The sequence below is a fragment of the Alosa alosa genome, chromosome 19, assembly GCF_017589495.1.
Source record: "Alosa alosa isolate M-15738 ecotype Scorff River chromosome 19, AALO_Geno_1.1, whole genome shotgun sequence".
In the NCBI taxonomy this organism is placed as follows: domain Eukaryota; kingdom Metazoa; phylum Chordata; class Actinopteri; order Clupeiformes; family Clupeidae; genus Alosa; species Alosa alosa.
The window spans coordinates 5,587,414-5,604,312 of NC_063207.1; positions in this window are offsets into that span (position 1 = coordinate 5,587,414).

A 16,899-nucleotide genomic window follows, 5' to 3' on the forward strand; every position below is an offset into this window, starting at 1 on the left:
AGCTACGAGTAGACAAAGAATTCCCCCTGTATATTCACTCCAAGTTGGCCTACCATAACTTACCAACTCTACACTGTAGACCATAAACTGGCTATTTATATGACCAAATGTATTTGTTCAATTTTATGAAGCAGAATTACAGACTGCTACTTGGAACGTAACACATTTTTGTTGGCAGGAGAGAAAATGACAGCGATTAACAAATTGCACTTGTTGCTGGTTACCAATAAATACTATATATTTTTTTTGCAAACAACAAAAACAGAAAGGATGGAGACAGCAAAGCTAGAGATGGGCAGGAACAAGGTCAATTGGTAGAAATGCTTGTCAAAATGTTAGGAGCTGGATGTGTGGATGAATGAAGCACAAGTATGCTTTATGTTAAGCATGCACGCTGTTTAAAGTTAGGCTACACGGTAAACTACAAGTAAACCAAAGTTAAATTTAGCTTTTTTAGGCTAAATGGATATAGGCTGTTAGGCGTGAATAAAGTAGGCTACTTTGTTGCTCCAACCCTTCCAATGGGACGAATGGGGACGAATGTTGACATTTTCCTATTTTGCGTGAGAAACCCGGGAAATCTCCCTTATTTTCATTGTTCAATGTTGACAGAGCTATGGAACGAAAGAGAACATTATATGGCGACAGAAATCAACAATCAAACAAGCCACTTTGATTTTTTGCTGTTTTCATTAATACAAAAGATGGGTGACCCCCCCTCCTAGACAAAAAAAAGTTAGGTGACCCTCCCCTCAACAAAGAATAAAAAGACAAGACCCTCCCCTATTTTCCTCCGGTGGCCCCGTTTATAAATAACGAACAGTCCCTTATACAGAAATTCAGCACTATTACTTAGTAGGCTACCTCAGGACACTAAACACAATATGGTCCCTAACTTTTGCCCTATTGTTGACTCTGGTTAGTTATCAAAAGTGCAAAAGGCATATACTGTAAATTACTTACCAGTTTCATATATGCCAGTTTCATAACATAACAAAGCTGTTTCCCATTGTTCCATTGCAATTTATTGTTTCCCAGTTTGGCTTTTCCTGTTGTGTGTTTTCTGAAATAACTTTCTTGAAATCCCTTGAGGGCACCGTCTTGTGTGATACTGTGACACACTCGCCAGCTGTAACGGACACATTTCCTGGATCCTTACCTCAGAAAACGTCAAACAGGGAGGGCCACACAGGAAAGCCCAGTTTGGCCCAGTTTGCTCTGTGGCCTGTCCGAACACGAATCACTGGATGTGTGACTGTCTACACATCAGACATGTGACTCTGTCTGTCCTCTCCATAACTCCATTCAAAACAAAGATTCTAGAGCGCTCCGCTCCACTCTAGAATCTTTGATTCAAACACTGAAGTGACTCTGGCAGCTCCATGACTGTCCAAACACTAGCCTTGTGCCCCCCTGCCTCAGGAGAGGAGGGGTTGGGGTTCAGGGAGGCTAAACAAACTCCCCTGCAGAGACGAGCCGAAGGAGAGGAGGCGGAGCATGCTCCAAGCTGACCCCATCCGCACAGCTGGAGAGAGATGGTGGGAGAGATAAAGAGAGACAGAGAAAGAGAAAGGGATAGAGAGAGTGAGATAAAGAGAGTGAGAATGATGTGTTCAAATCATTTCTAGTGTATGACGACAGGCACAGTATCAGTCTCTTGTTGGCCATGGTGTCGCCTGTTAATCTGTTTCATTGCTTATTTGCGTTCCCGTTTGAAGGCTAGTCATGCATGCCTCTCCTCTCCCACACTGGGCCTCAGTAATACTATACCGCGTTACGGTCGTGCTAATGAAGCTTTAATGAAGCAATTTGTGTTTGAACTTGAGAAGGAGGGAAACGTTAGGGAGATGGAGGCAACAATAACAGCTGACCTGCATGGCTCGAGCTTCCACAGAGGTTGTTTATGTGTTGAAGTGTTCCTGCCTTAGGGCACAGCGTCCCCACTCCCTGTTAATCTCTCCAAACAGGTCCCACGTCTCATCTTCCGCTCCTTCCCAACCCTGTCACGTTAGGGAAAATAAGCAACACAGAACGCACCGCACGTGTGTGTGTCCACGGCCCAGGACAAAATACCCTCTGGTCATTCTGCTGCTGTGCGCCTTAATCTATATCTCCCACCATCGTAAGAGAGTCATTGTTGCCTCCTATGGGGCTGCTGCTGCTACTATGCCTGTTCATGGGAGAGGGCCTGGGCAAGCACACATACTGAGCCAATTACCTGAGACTGGTTGCAAAGGGGGGTGGGGGTAATAGGAGATCACATTAAGCGCCCTGCACTACAACCCAACTTTGTTTCTACAGGCCGCGTATTTAGCCAGCGAAGCCCCGACAAGGATACGCGGACGCAGGAATGCAGAGATCCCGAAACATTCCCTTCAATGTCCGTCCATTCCCTTCTATTGACATTTCCATCCAAGTATTAAATTGTCGGGCGAGCGGGGATTCGGTTTCAGCAGAGAGACGGCCGGATAGAATAAAACTCGGTATCTATGATTGCTCTCGAGTTTACAATAGGGCCTATAAAAATATGTGGGCTCACTCTTAAGGAGGGGTTGGAATTGAATATGTTCAAGAATGATAACCACACAAATGCATTTTGAGGCAAGAATCACATTTGATTGTTTCCATTTATCAAACAAATGGAAAGAAAGCAAGTTCACAATTTCTCTTGCCTGCCAACAGTACAGTTATGCCTATGTTCTATATGCCATATAAATACACATACTTCCTCCTATGCTATATATGAAAGGAAACAGTTTTTCAAACGCCTCAACCACATATAATTTTTACCTATTCATAATGCAATGAGTCATAATTATGGAAAGTCACTTGAGGTAAGGTAATAAATCATTATTACAACTGTCACATTTCCTTTTGGGTGTGCTGTAATGTTAAAATACAGTTATTGTACATTATAGATTTAAACTGTACCTAACATGCTGCCAGTTCTTCTGGCACAGATTTTGGAAACGTTTGGAAATGTCTTGAAATTGCACTGCACCTTTTGCTGGGCTTGGCAAGGGGGTTGTTTTCGAGATCAATTTCTGGATAGAATCCATCTTATTACTGCATTGGAGCGTGCTCATTCGAATGCCAGGCAGAGTATTTTAGCACATTCTGGAATCATGTGTGCTTTTCTATTGATCCGTTCAAAATAGAGAGGCATTTGTTTTGATCCGCAAAGGGTCTTGAAGCAGGAAAGACACCGAATGCCGAGTAAAGTCCTCCTGCATCCTCATTACTTAACTTGTGTCCAGAGGACGCTTCTCTGCTAATTTCAGCACACATCAGCGCTCATCCCACCCCATCTCTGGGCTTTACTTTAAAACTGCTCTTAGAAAAAGGAAAAAAAAAAAACAGAAAACCTTCCTTCCCTACTTCTCTGTACCGCAGTGACACACCTCGTTGCCAATTCTAACCAGTTGTAGAGCCTGGAGATCAAGGCCGTAAAAGACAGCTTGTTTTCACAGGCCAGATGGTCTCATCTGGAAACTATCAGGACCCCGAGGTGCCTGACGACTCGGGCCCTGTAGATGTGCACAGGGTTTTGGCCACCGGCCCAAACTAGCTGATAAAACCAGATAAGCTTTTGTTCGAGATTAAGAACAGGGCCCGCTCTTATTTTAGGGTGAGCAGGAAAAACAGTCCTCTCTCAGGGAGAGAGCGAGGGGGGGGGGGGGTCCTCTCAAACTTTGGTCAGTTGGGTTGATTGTTTTCCAGGCCTTCGATTGCAGAAAGCCAACCTGGTGCCGGTGTAGTCTTAAGTGTTTCCAACTGAAAACCGAATGGAGCTAAAGTTGTTGATACAGCAGCAATCCAAATAATACATCTCCATCTCCACCTCCGGCTTCCACTCCAGCTCCTTCTGCCGTTCTACTCCCCACACTCACTGAGATTCAACCAAGCAAAACATACTTCATATCAAAGAAAAAACATTGAAACGTCTCTTTCATGAATGTATCTCGAATTCCAGTGTGATGAACAACATGAAATGTCCTCCATTGCTGCTTCTCTTGGGTCTAATTTAACATCTAATCGTTTCGTGCCAAAGCACTAACCCCCAAACATGGTCCCTGTGAGGTTTTAACTCTGGAACTAATACATGCCAGATTAGAGAGGAATCTGTTGAAAAGTCTGATACAGCAGGCTCCACTGGTGGAGCGAGGTGAGAACAACAGGATCACGGTGTAGATTCTCAGCTAGGGAGAGAATGCAGATGAAAATGTTTTACCTGAATAACCCTGCGTCCCTGCTAAATAAATGACAATTTAAATTTGTAGCCTGTCAACTCCAGCAATGGCTCAAGGCCGTGATTTGAAGAAGATGATGGCCAGGGGTGCATTTCCCAAAACCATAGTTGCTAACTAAGTTAGCAACTTTGTTGGTTGCAATGCAATTTCCCATTGCCAATCAACTAAGTTGCTATCAGGTTAGCAACTATGGTTTTGGGAAACGCAACCCAGATTAGTACCAGATCAGGGCCAGATCTGAGCGGGAGTCATCCGTCATCTGGGGTGGGCTTGCATTGGCTCCAGCTGTTTCCAACCTAACAGCGGCTAATTGCAGATCAGAGGTGCCTCTCCATGCTGACGGAGTGTTTTGTCTGCACAGGCAGGTTCGGTACCTAGATCAAACGGGCAGCTGGGTCGTTAACTCCGAGGGAGGCGGCGGGTCGGAAGCTGCCGCGCTCTGATTGCCAGGCTGGTGCACCATGGAAACTAACCCCACTGTGTTTACAGAGGATCCGCATCTGCTTCACAACATCAAGGTTAATGAAGGAGCTAGAGGACCATGCTACGTTAGAGCTGGGAATGATGGTTGTGGGAAAGCATGTGGAAATTGACGTTTCTCTGTGGCGGTTTAATTAAAAGGCAGGGGTTGTTGTATGTGTTTCATATTAGTTATGTATGTTCGGTTCTTCGACCTGCACATAACTACGTGTAATCTTCGACCTACACATAACTACGTGTAATCTTCGACCTGCACATAACTACGTGTAATCTTCGACCTACACATAACTACGTGTAATTGTTATACGGGTTTCACGTTTTCTACTTCCACGCCTTCAGCTTTTCCTACATTCAATTGAAATAGTACAAAATAAACACACAGCTGACAGTCTGATAAAGACATCTGCATGTACAGTAAAAGTGTGAGTCAGTCTAAAGCTTACTCGGGTATTTTTTTTGATCTGACCCAGATTCTTCCCTGCCCTGAGAACTGTATGAACTTTGCGGGCAGATGTCTAAAAGTAATCCTGACATTGCTGTAGCCCGGCTGAGCAGAGCCCCGGGCTTTCAGATGAGGTTGTATATTTTCTCTCAGTGTTTAGTCTTGCGCCGACCTTCTGGGTCTCGTCCTTACCGCTCCTCCCAGGTCTCTTCACTGTCTTAAGGTAAGCACTCTTAAATAGGACCAGATGATCCTCTCGCCCCGGCTCATTCACAAGGACCTGTTTGTGGACTCGAACAGCCAAGTGCTGTGCCGATGGATAGGTAGGGAAAGGGGAGAAGACAGAATTTCCATGTTGTATCAGGAAGGCACGTCATAAGTCCCCACATCAACAGGTGTACGGTACAATCACAAAAATTATTTGAAAATAAAAATTATTAGGTAATGAATTAAGGATTACAATTGATACATTGTAATTTGGAGATGATTTCTAATTGAGATAAAAATATATATAATATAATTTGTTGTTTATAGAAACAGTTTTTCATAAATAAACTTTATATGTATGTGCAGCACAGCATGAGCTTGAAAGGTTGAAATACAATGTGCACTCAAAGCAACACAATGCAGTCATTTTACCCGAAAATAACGGTTTCAAACTCATTTTGATACGCTGACTTATAAAAATGAAGTCTCTGACATTACCAGTGCACACCCAGAATGTTTGATATAGCACTATAACATTGTTGAGCGGGTAGGATCATGACCCATTTAGTCAGTTTTTGACAAACTGGATACAGTCTTAGCGCTAAATGCCATTAAATATTGACACAAATGTGCATAAATATAAATTCTTCCATTGTGTTGCTTTAAGGGAAGAGGTTTATTGATAGATTACAGGGTAATTGACTCTGCGCTACCACACTAAGTGTAGAACAGGGGTATAAAGAAATGACAAAATACAGTCCTGCTGGGTAATTTCTGATAATCATACTTCCTCGAAAAAAGGGCATCTGGTGTAAGGGTCTCATATCCAAAACCGAGGGAAGGCCATGCTTGGTGTCAGCTGTGTGAAAGCCATATTTACCCTGCCCTCAACTATTCCATGTGGTTGAGTCTGGTGGTGAGACTGCCTTGGGTCGACCAGCCTCAGAGTTACGATGTTGTAAAACAGGAAGACGTCTCCGTCCCCATGGACAGCCCACGTAAAAGACCAGCATGAGCTCATCTTGGGTTACCGATGATATGTGTGGATGTCCGTGTCTCCGAGCCACATTCATGTAAATTAAATTAAATGAAGAAACAACGGAAGTCCCTCCTTCACTGTCTAGGAATTTATGACCTTCAATTGATTCCGACTGTTTTGCAACGAGCAACCCGTAAATGGCTCTGCCATTACCACTCGAGAGGTAATCTGGGTACCCAGAAGCTCGCAACATGCTGAACGAACACTCAAGAGCACACTAACACAGCACATCTCCACATTAACAGCCCTCTTATTATATTGTAAGCGATAACGTAGTAACAGTTTACCAACTAAGGAGTTTGTCCGTCCCACCCCAGACTCTAATTACCACCAATGAAAAACGTTTATATGAGCTGTTTTCTGTGTGGTCTTACAGAGCATTTCTAAGTGATTTTGTTTGCTATCCGCTATTTCATTTTATCCTATTTTCTGTGGAAATCAGACGTTACATTACTTATGTCTTACATGTTGTAATGCATATTATTATTCCAAGCTGAGAGTGATGTTATTTTTCTGTTGTAAACTACGCTTACACGGTTCCTTATATCCTGTGTTTACATCATGATAAAATTAATTATCATCCCCATATTTCAAACTGATAAACACAGGGGTTAAGTCTATTTGACCTTCGAGTAATTTAGTCGTACAGAATGCACTGCATGGCAATTACTCAAGTGCAGTATGTGCTATGATTTTGTGTGGCTGTGTATTAGTAGTTTCATAAGGCCTGAAAGGCTGCAGTACTTGTGATAACAGAGCGAAGTCATCATGACCACTGCTGATGGTACGGTCACTCGTCTGTGAATTCTCTCCGGTTCACGCATGCTGACGGTGAGATGTACCTTTAAGATGTCAGCGGTGACTGTTTACATACACTGGTTAGGTTTATGCTCTGTTTTGGTTCTTAAGCTGCTGTGTCAAACACTGACGGATGTTCCCACCGTGGGAAGTGAGGTAATGGCCGACTGACTTCGGCTCCTTCATGCGTCCCTGTGATGGATGGCCCAGCCGATTGCCATCCCAAATAACCCTGGCATTTAAAGTGCGCATTAACATCGGCTTCGCATTTGTCTCAGAGGCACGTTGTTTAGATGTAACCCGAGCAAAGTTTATGATGTGCTGAAAGGGATTAACTGTTGGAAAGGCTTTTTAGAAATACAGATACACAACACACACACTGACTGTAACACAATCCGCTTGCCAAAATGAGCAGGTTAGCTCTTAATAATGATTGCTTTAAAGGTACCATGTGTAATGTCTGCCAAAAAATCAATTCATACTCCACATTCCACAAAAGATGGGGCAGTATACCTCCAGAAAGTGAGTTTGTCTACCCTAGAGTAACAACCGAGACACATGTGGCTAGTAATTTAGCATGCTAATTCAGGTTGATATCTCTTCAGCACTATACCTTGTCATTTTTTTTAATGACATCATCGCCCTTATTTCCTCTCATTCTTTTGATGCGTGCATGGGCGGATTATGAACTTTCGGGCCCCTGGGCCAAGATGTATTAAGGGCCCCCCCACTTATTGTCGTATGGAAAATTTTTCATTTGTTTGATGTGATTTCCTGTATTCTGGTGCATTTTGGGGATGGCCAATACTAAATTCAATCAGATTCATAGCCTACATCCTGATTTGTTGATATTGAGGCAATGATTCCATGCAAAGGCTTGGGTTTCAGGGCCCCCTGGGCCTGGGCCCAGTAGGCCCGTGCAGTAATCCATCCCTGGATGCGTGTAGCTCATTTTTTGAATATATGTACCTCAGTTCTTACACATGGCACCTTTAACTTGTGTTAAGATAAAAAAAAAAAACACATTTGTCTATAAAACAGACGCTATTGCATTTACATTATTTTTTTTTTACATTATAACCCTATGGAGTAGACCGTGTTTTCAAAAAGTCGTCGGCTTCTTTTAAAACGCAACTGCAACCGTCTTTTTCTGCAGCTCAGAAGTTGAGAAATGTTCAACTTCTAGTGGAAAAACGCCATACGTCATGCTGTCTTTTTTACGGTTACCGAGACCTGTGGTTTCCCATGACAACCAAGTAAAAAATGAAGAAGATGACAGAACACCGGTCGAGAGACTCGTTTTAGTGTCTGAGCATAGGGCATTGTTTGACATGACATCACAACTTTACCATAACATACCAAAAGCAATAGCCAACGTGAGTTTTCTCTTCCGCGACATTTTGTACCCACACGTAACGTTAGTCACTTTGTCTATCGCAAAAAGATGCTTCCGGTTGCTTTTTGGAACAAGAACGCTGGCAGATTTTTTTTTCAAACTGAAAAAGCGGTCTGCATAACTTCTTTTGTCAGAAAAAGACGCTAAGTCTGAACGTACCCTAAGGACCCTCGATTGTTGCTATGCAACGGAAAGGTTGCTTCAAAACAGTCATCATATTCTTGTGATTTATCTGTTGTTGTGGATGTCTGAGCAGTGCCCCATTGACATGCCCAGGAGTTAATTTAATCCCTCTGCCATGTTTGTCAGGAAGTTTAGCTTTGAAGTGGCCACTGAATGAGTTTTTCGGTCTGAACCTTGTCCAGCACAGGTCCACATAAATCCAGAAGTAGACAGATCCCCCTGAAGGTCAGTCGCTGACCGGCTGTCTATCTCTGTGTAATGTTTTTGCGGACTGGCCAAGTCCATGGCTGGTGCTTATCTTGGCAAGCACAGATGAGCCCCCTGCAAGTGCCATGTCCCCCTTTTTAATGGGCATTAACAACCTCACCAAAGAGCAGAGCATAAACAGCAATGTCCTTCAGTTCCTGAGAAAGGAACACACACTCAGGGAATATGACATCATGGATGCCATAGTAATGCACTCTCCAAACAGTTCACTCTCTCAGGCTCTGCCGAGGTGGAGCGTTGTTTAGAAATATGGTAATGTCACCAATTGCCACTGATTAACACACAAATACCATTGAAATAAACAGTGGTGATTTAGAGCTACGATTCGGCCTAATTGATATTCATTTGTGAAAACCAGCTTTGCGTTTCCTGTCTTTTCTGTGTGTCTTGGCAGCTGCTGTGTTTTCCCTCCAAATTGATACAAGTCCTGGGTGCCAAGCAAAAGATATGCCAGGGGGAAGTAGTGTTGTGTAATCTGTCACAATTACAGCAGTTAACGGCGGAGAGTTCCCTTTGCCATTCATCAAAGCCTGGGGACTATCTCCATTAAAGGTTGTATCAGCGATAGCGGGGATACGTCACTTCTGTTGATGTTCAAACAAAACAGAGAGCTAGCTCGCTACTCCCTCCCCCTCCCTCCCGTGCAATTAAAACGCTCCTAAACGCGCATCTTGTCGGTTATTGGTTGAAACACTTTATTTTGCCTTTGAGGGGTTGCCAACCCTTGTTGATAGCAATTGTTTTTGTGTACAGATCTCGGAGCCTAGGCTGCCTACAGAGACAGATTTTTTTAACGGCCTGCTTATGGGGCAATTTCAATTCAATTGAATTTATTGTGCTTATAGAGCGCCAAAACATTACACATGTATCATGGCGCTTTACAGAATGTAGGCAATCAGAGAAAAAGGAAAGAAAGGAAGAAAAGAAAAGAAAGAGAGAGAGAGAGGCCCATGGGTAACAGAGAGGCCCATGGGTAACAGGGGCGACAGGGGGAAAAACTCCCTAGAATTGGAGATACATATAGGAAGAAACCTCGAGCAGATCCACGACTCAAGGGCCTGACCCATCTGCCTAGGGTCAATACAGGACAGTAAGGTCTGTATACATGACAAATGCATATGATAGTCAGGTGTTGAGAATAAGACATGGTGTTAAAAGCACTTGAGCTGAAAGTTACAAGAGGTGGGGTGATTACGTATCCGGTTTATACGTATAATAATTAATGACGATAATTCATTAATCCTGATTTAGTGACAGAAAGTTCAAATAGTCCAGGGGAAGGGAGTTGTCAAAGGGCATGTGGTGGGTCGGCAGACGGGCCAGGAATCCGGGCAGAATTGTCATAGGCAGGTGATGGGTCGCTAGGCTGTACAGGCCAGGAATCCAGATAGGGGGACAGTAATAGGGCAGTCGAGGATGGGACTTCAGGTGAGATGGGTGAGAGGAGGGCCAACACATGGATGGTTGATGACTGGTGATGATATTCCTCACAAGTGAGGTACAGTAAGGGGGAAAAAAGAGAGATGTAGAGTAGGTTAGTATTACTGAAAATCAAAATGGTTAATGTCAATAAGTAATCAGTGGTACTATATATTGTTACAGTATATCATAGTGAGAATAGGCAAGAGAGGGAGAGTTGAGAGAGAGAGAGAAGGGGAGAGAGGAGAGGGGGGGGGTTGTATGGCGTGACACATGAAAAGTCCATGACAGCACTATGCTATAGCAGCAAAACTAAGGCATGGTGAGGGGTAGTCGGCACCAGCGCAGGTATGGTCAGTGACCACCATCGCACGCGCGACTGGGGTGCCAGTCACACGAGGACTCAGCAGGGTGGCCCATTCCAAAAATCCCTGAGGTGGGTGAAGTTCCACACCGCACCATACCTAACTATGGGAGGCAGTAAAGAGGTATGTTTTAAGTCTAGACTTAAAAATAGGGAGGGTGTCTGCTAGTCGAATTGAGGAAGGGAGATTATTCCAGAGGAGGGGTGCGCGATAGCTGAAAGCTCTGCCTCCTACTGTAGTTTTTGAGAGGCAGGCGGCTAGCGGTTTGTAAGTAAAGATTAGATGAATGTGATCGTTTGGGCCTTTTTTGGGCCTGAAATCGCTGATACAACCTTTAATCCTGTAGAGATTGCAGCATTTCGAGTCGACCCCTCGACCTGTTTTAGGTCATTCACCGTTACTCGCGCCCCTGACTGAGTTCTGTCAGTGAGATCAAACACCCACAGAGCCTCGCTGGCTTCATCACTGTCATTTTAAACGTGCAGTCTGCTGCTCTACTGTAATCTACAATTTTTGTCAAATTCATGAACCTTACGGTCTGTATAATGAGCATTTCTTAAATTCAAGGGTCCTTCCTTGGCAGAACTGGTCCTTACTACCTGCAAAAATGCCCCCTTCTCACAAGAGTTCACATTTGGTGTGGTGTGAGAGTTCACATTCACAACTTGCATTGTGTATTGATGTATAGCCTGAAAACTGTATAGGTGGCACTATTTAGTATGTGCTTTTTATCACAACAGAGCTGTTGTGGCAGCATACCGATAACACCATGGGCTGACAAAGGCTATTGTTTCTTTGCTCTGTATGCAATGTGAGTGAGTGTTAGCAACAAAATCAGTTTAATGACATTGTTTTCAATTGGAATGTCCTAACTACTGTAGATGTGATGCGTCACAGTGTTGTACACCGCAATGTTTTGAGCAGAACTTTAGTCCGACGCCCCGTATTTATTTTCTTTCTGTCACATGCATTGTTCTGCTATAGACCTTTTTCACAGCTGCCATTTTTACATGAAATAGGCCAAGCACTACTACTTGTTCTGCTATTTTGAACAAGAAATATGACACAATAGGCTGACATATTTGACTGATTCATTGTGGACCGAGAGCATTCAATGCTACACAACAGTAAGTCGTTTTCAGTCGTGGCCTACTGGGCTTCGGGCTAGGAGCCGAAGGGTTGTCAGTTCGATCCCCAACCAGTAAGAGCGGCTGAAGTGCCCTTGAGCAAGGCACCTAACCCCTCACTGCTCCCCGAGTGCCGCTGTAGCAAGGCAGCAAGGCAAAATTTTAATTTGGAATAGTTTAATCGGAATGACAAAAAAACTGTATAAACCTGGCTAATGATACTCAGAGTGAAGGATCGAACTCAGATGGAACTGAAAAAAAAATCCCATTTCAGGGTAGATCAATTACAGTTCAAATACAGTTCAAAAACAACAGTTCAAATTTGTTAAACCTGCTTTGTGGAACACCTCCATGATGTTATTGCTTGCTTTCCCCCTATACAATTTGATATAACATTGCAAAGACTTTTAGCTTGAAAAACGGATGGCTGGTACCATTTAGTTTGTGTTTTTGTTTATCACTACAAAAGCCGTTGTGGCAACATGCCGATAACACCATGGGCTGACAAAAGCTATTGCTCTGTATCATTAGAGATAGATAGTAGAACCACATACCTCCAGTTTTATGTCTAAATTCAAATACCTTAATGCAATCCATCTTAAACTACCAGCATGCCCCATATGATTCAAATCTAATGTTTTTGATATGATTTAAATCTGCCCCAACAAGATACTTGATGACCCCTCACAAGCTGTTCCAGCTGGTTTCAAAAGCCACAGACAATTCACTTTGTTAACAATCTTGTTTTATGTAAGATATGGCAGAAATGGCCCAAAACTCTTGAAAAGTGTGATTTCAAATTGTTTTCCTCTCGGTGGTGAATCCCCTGCAACCCCCAATCATGTCTATTAAAGGAGCTAGCCTGTAGGCTACTACAAGTTACTTTAAAAGCATCTGTTGAATTAATAAATAGATTTTGTTTTCACTTGACCCTGAGCCAGTGTGTCCACCTTTCTCAAATTGTGTCCGTGGTAGTAACCTCTTTCACTTGTTTACATGTTTACACATAACATGCATGGTTTTGAACATGTTTACACATAACATGCATGGTTTTGACCAAAGATTCTAGAACAGAGCGCTCCGTTCTAGAATCTTTGGTTTTGACTTTGCATGGAATTCGAGCTTGTGCAGCATAACAATGCAGCAGGAAACAGATTATGATCTGTTAGAGATGATGGGCATATACAAACATTCAAAACAAAATTTTAGTTCTTCGTGCCTGTTTGTCTCGAGTGCCTTAGCGGAAAGGTCATTCATCTGCTGAAGACATAGGCTACCTGAGGAACCACTGGCCTATATGGCAGATATATTGGCATATAAGAACACGATTGTCTAAATCCATAAAGACTTTGAAATTGATAGCCTACGGAGAGAGACTTGATGACTTGTAGAGTCAGCTTTCCAGTATAGGCTACAGAGAGAGACTTGATGACTTGTAGATACAGCTTTCCAGGTAGGCTACAGAGAGAGATTTGATGACTTGTAGATACAGCTTTCCAGGTAGGCTGAGTGTCATGTGTTTAAGGAGAGGATATTAAACTAGATCTAGGTTAATTCTGGTGCGTATAACAAACCTCGTGCTTCATTTTAATAGTTTGTCTTTATCTGCAGTTGTGTTGCTTGTCTTGGCCAGGACACTCACATAATTCTTTTTTAGAACTCATGTCAATGAGTTTCTTATTGTTGTCTGGTGGCTTCTTATTCTTCTAACACTGTGTCCTAACAGCATGCAATGTGTTGAGGCAGCCCGAAAAAAGTGGACCTGACCATACTGCAAAGAAGTCTCGTACCCCATGAATTAAGACAAAGATCAAATCAAGTAGACCAGTGTGTGATAGATGAAACTTTTTGTGCAGAATGCTCAAGAGAACATCCTGTTGTGAGTCACCTAGCTAAACCACAAACTGTGAAAAAAACCTAGCCAAAAACTGATGAATAGAAAAAAAGAGACCCTGTCAATCATGAAAAATAATACAGCAACACACCATATTCAGAAAGGGTGTAAACATATAAAAGAAGAGATAAAGAGAGACAACACAGTCTAACGTCTTATCATAAGTAGTCGATAACTTTCCTCTTGGTGGAATCTAATTTTTTAACAAAACTCTAGCTTAGAACTGTATAAGTATCTTTTTAGCAACTGTTGGCCTTTTAACCGTGTCATGTTAAATGCTTATTTGTATTTGTATTGTGTGAAATAATAAATAAACTGCTTCCAGTGAGGAAGATAAAAAGACATCATTCTCTGACTTTGAGAGAGAAATTCTAAGTCTCCCTGGCACGGTTTGATAACCACACCTCTTTCACAGACTACTTTCCTCGTTACGAGATAGTAGGCTAACAATTGAATAAGTTGCTATTTTTGAGAAGAACGACAAAAAAACTTCAATTCTCATTGAAAAGGGTAAGTTGCTCTTCAAACAGCTAATTTTTTTCTAAACAGATAGGGTGAGCTCATTGAATAAGACTGTTGGAAACACTGTGACATGCTATTATTCTAAAACTTTAATGATTATATTTCAGTGAATAATAAGCAAATGTTTCAAATGTGAGCAACCATTTGCGACAAAATCAGTTTGATTACAAACTGGAATGTCCTAACTGTATGTGACGTGACACAATGCTGTGCAGTGCGATGTGACGTGACACTTTGACCAGAACTTTTGTTGGATGCACGTTTCTATTTTCTTTCTGTCACTCGTGATGTTTTGCTATAGACCTCTTTCACAGCCATTTTGACATAAAATAGTTGGGCAAGCACAGGTGTTACTAAATACCTTAATGAAGGCTCAGTTCAAATTCAATTTAAGTGTAGCAGAATCAGAACCTTAATTTCATTAATAACTGGGCCTGCCATATATTTTAAGTCAAAAATGTCTGCAGAAATCAGGTCCATTTTGAACGAGAAATATGACGCAATAGAGCAGCGTTTTTTTAGAGATACCGTGTGGACAGAGAGCACTCAATGCTACACCACAGTCATGCAGTTAAGGATAATCTATAACTGATTTTCTGTTGTTACGTAATAACTCAAGATGTTTCAGCAAACAATCATTTTAACCTAATTCAAACTCTTTTTTAAATTGTTAAAATGTTACATTTATGTTGAAACAACTCCAAGGTTGCCTTTTGCCAAGTTATACGATTTATATAACCGGGAAGCAAATGGTCTACTTACAGGAGGAAAACAGGGGATACTGTATTCTCCTTAGAAAGAGCTATCCGATTGAACTGTTCAGAGGCACCCCAGAGAAGGCTTCCATAAAAGATAGACTTGGTGCGTATTTGAAGCAGAGCACAGATACAATACGCTTCTGATATGTGCCATTGTGCTGGTGGAACAGCAAGCATTGACAGAGGTTGTTCTCGGCTATCAACTGGTTTTTCACTTTTTCTATAGTGTTACAAAGCTTTTTTGTGTATGTAAACAGTCTGTAAAGTTGCAAAGCCCACAGGGGTAGGAGAGAGAGAGTGACACTTTCAAATAGAAAACCAATTTGTGCAGCTCCCTGAAGCACCCTGTTGTACCACAGCAGCGTTCAAGCCCTTTTCAGTCAGTCTTCACCCTTTCATGTTTTCAGTCTGCATCACACAGTGGCTGATATATTATTGTCTCTCATAGACTTGTATGCAAAATGCTTGCCTTTCTCAGTGTTTACAACGTTTTCTATTGTGGTGGCATAATGTCTTTGTGCTGAAGAGGTCATGTACAAAATACACACTCACATTATCAAGAATCACTTTGGAGATTTATTTGGGATTTTACAGACAGAAGTTACAGGGAATAACCTATTGAAAGGCTTTATGGTTTAAAACCACGAAAAAGACATTTGGACAAGACAAGGTGTAGCTGCATTCCGGTCACTGCCATATTTAATTGCGTACATGAAAATTCCTCATCATAAAACTCCATTGGGTTGAGACGGTTTCTAATTTACTTTCGTGGGACTTGATTTTTTTCAAACTATCTGATATATGCAGCCATTTCAGAAATGTAAACCACCTCAGCAGTAGGTTTAAAATTAATCCCTAACTGAAATTTAAATCTGAGTTTAAAACCACATAACTTTCAGTGTCCCGCTGGCGGGACGGTTCCCAACCTCCCCCCCTCCCCCCAACATTCTAAATGAATTGTATGCACCATATTGCTATGTAGCATAGTAATGTTATACACCATTTCAAAGCTTTGACTCTTGGGAATCCAAAAATGACAACTTTTTTCATGTACAATCTGTATAGTGCTTTATATTCTCAGATTAATCTTATTATGTCTCAATTAAATTTGATCCAAAATGCCCCCCTCCCCCCCTTCCGCTTTTGGTGCTACCCTGACTTCTGGCTGCAGTGTAGCTGCAGCACAATAAGTAGATGCAACATATCGGGTACTGAAATATTCACAAGAATCCATATAAATGGAATCTTCATGTTGTGTTATCCAATATTAGTTGTACAGATGTATAGTCTATCTTATACACACTCTTTGAACCAACAAAGTAAATGCAAAAATAGAGACATTTTTGTAATTATTACATATTTAGTGTAGTCATTCCATATCAGAACCCCTGAAGTATAATCCAAATACAAGCATGAAACCTCAAAGTGTTACCTTTCATTTGAGACCAGGATTATGCTTATACACAAAGGGGTTCATGTGCAGTAAGCATTTGATTGTCAGTATGCATTTTGGATAACAAAAAGTTCTATGGGGAGTATCCATAGGCATTTTACAAAACGCATGGGCATACCTTGGCAAATAACAGTCTAAAGCACTCATATTTTCATTCTATATTGATCTACTTTTGCACACAACTTCACAAGACCTGGTGCTAGGGCTCAGTTGTGTTTCTAAGGGATATCAAGAGACCTAGAGGGCTGAAATGTGGTCAGTTCAGAGATGCTTGTAATCCGGCAGAAAGAAAATATATA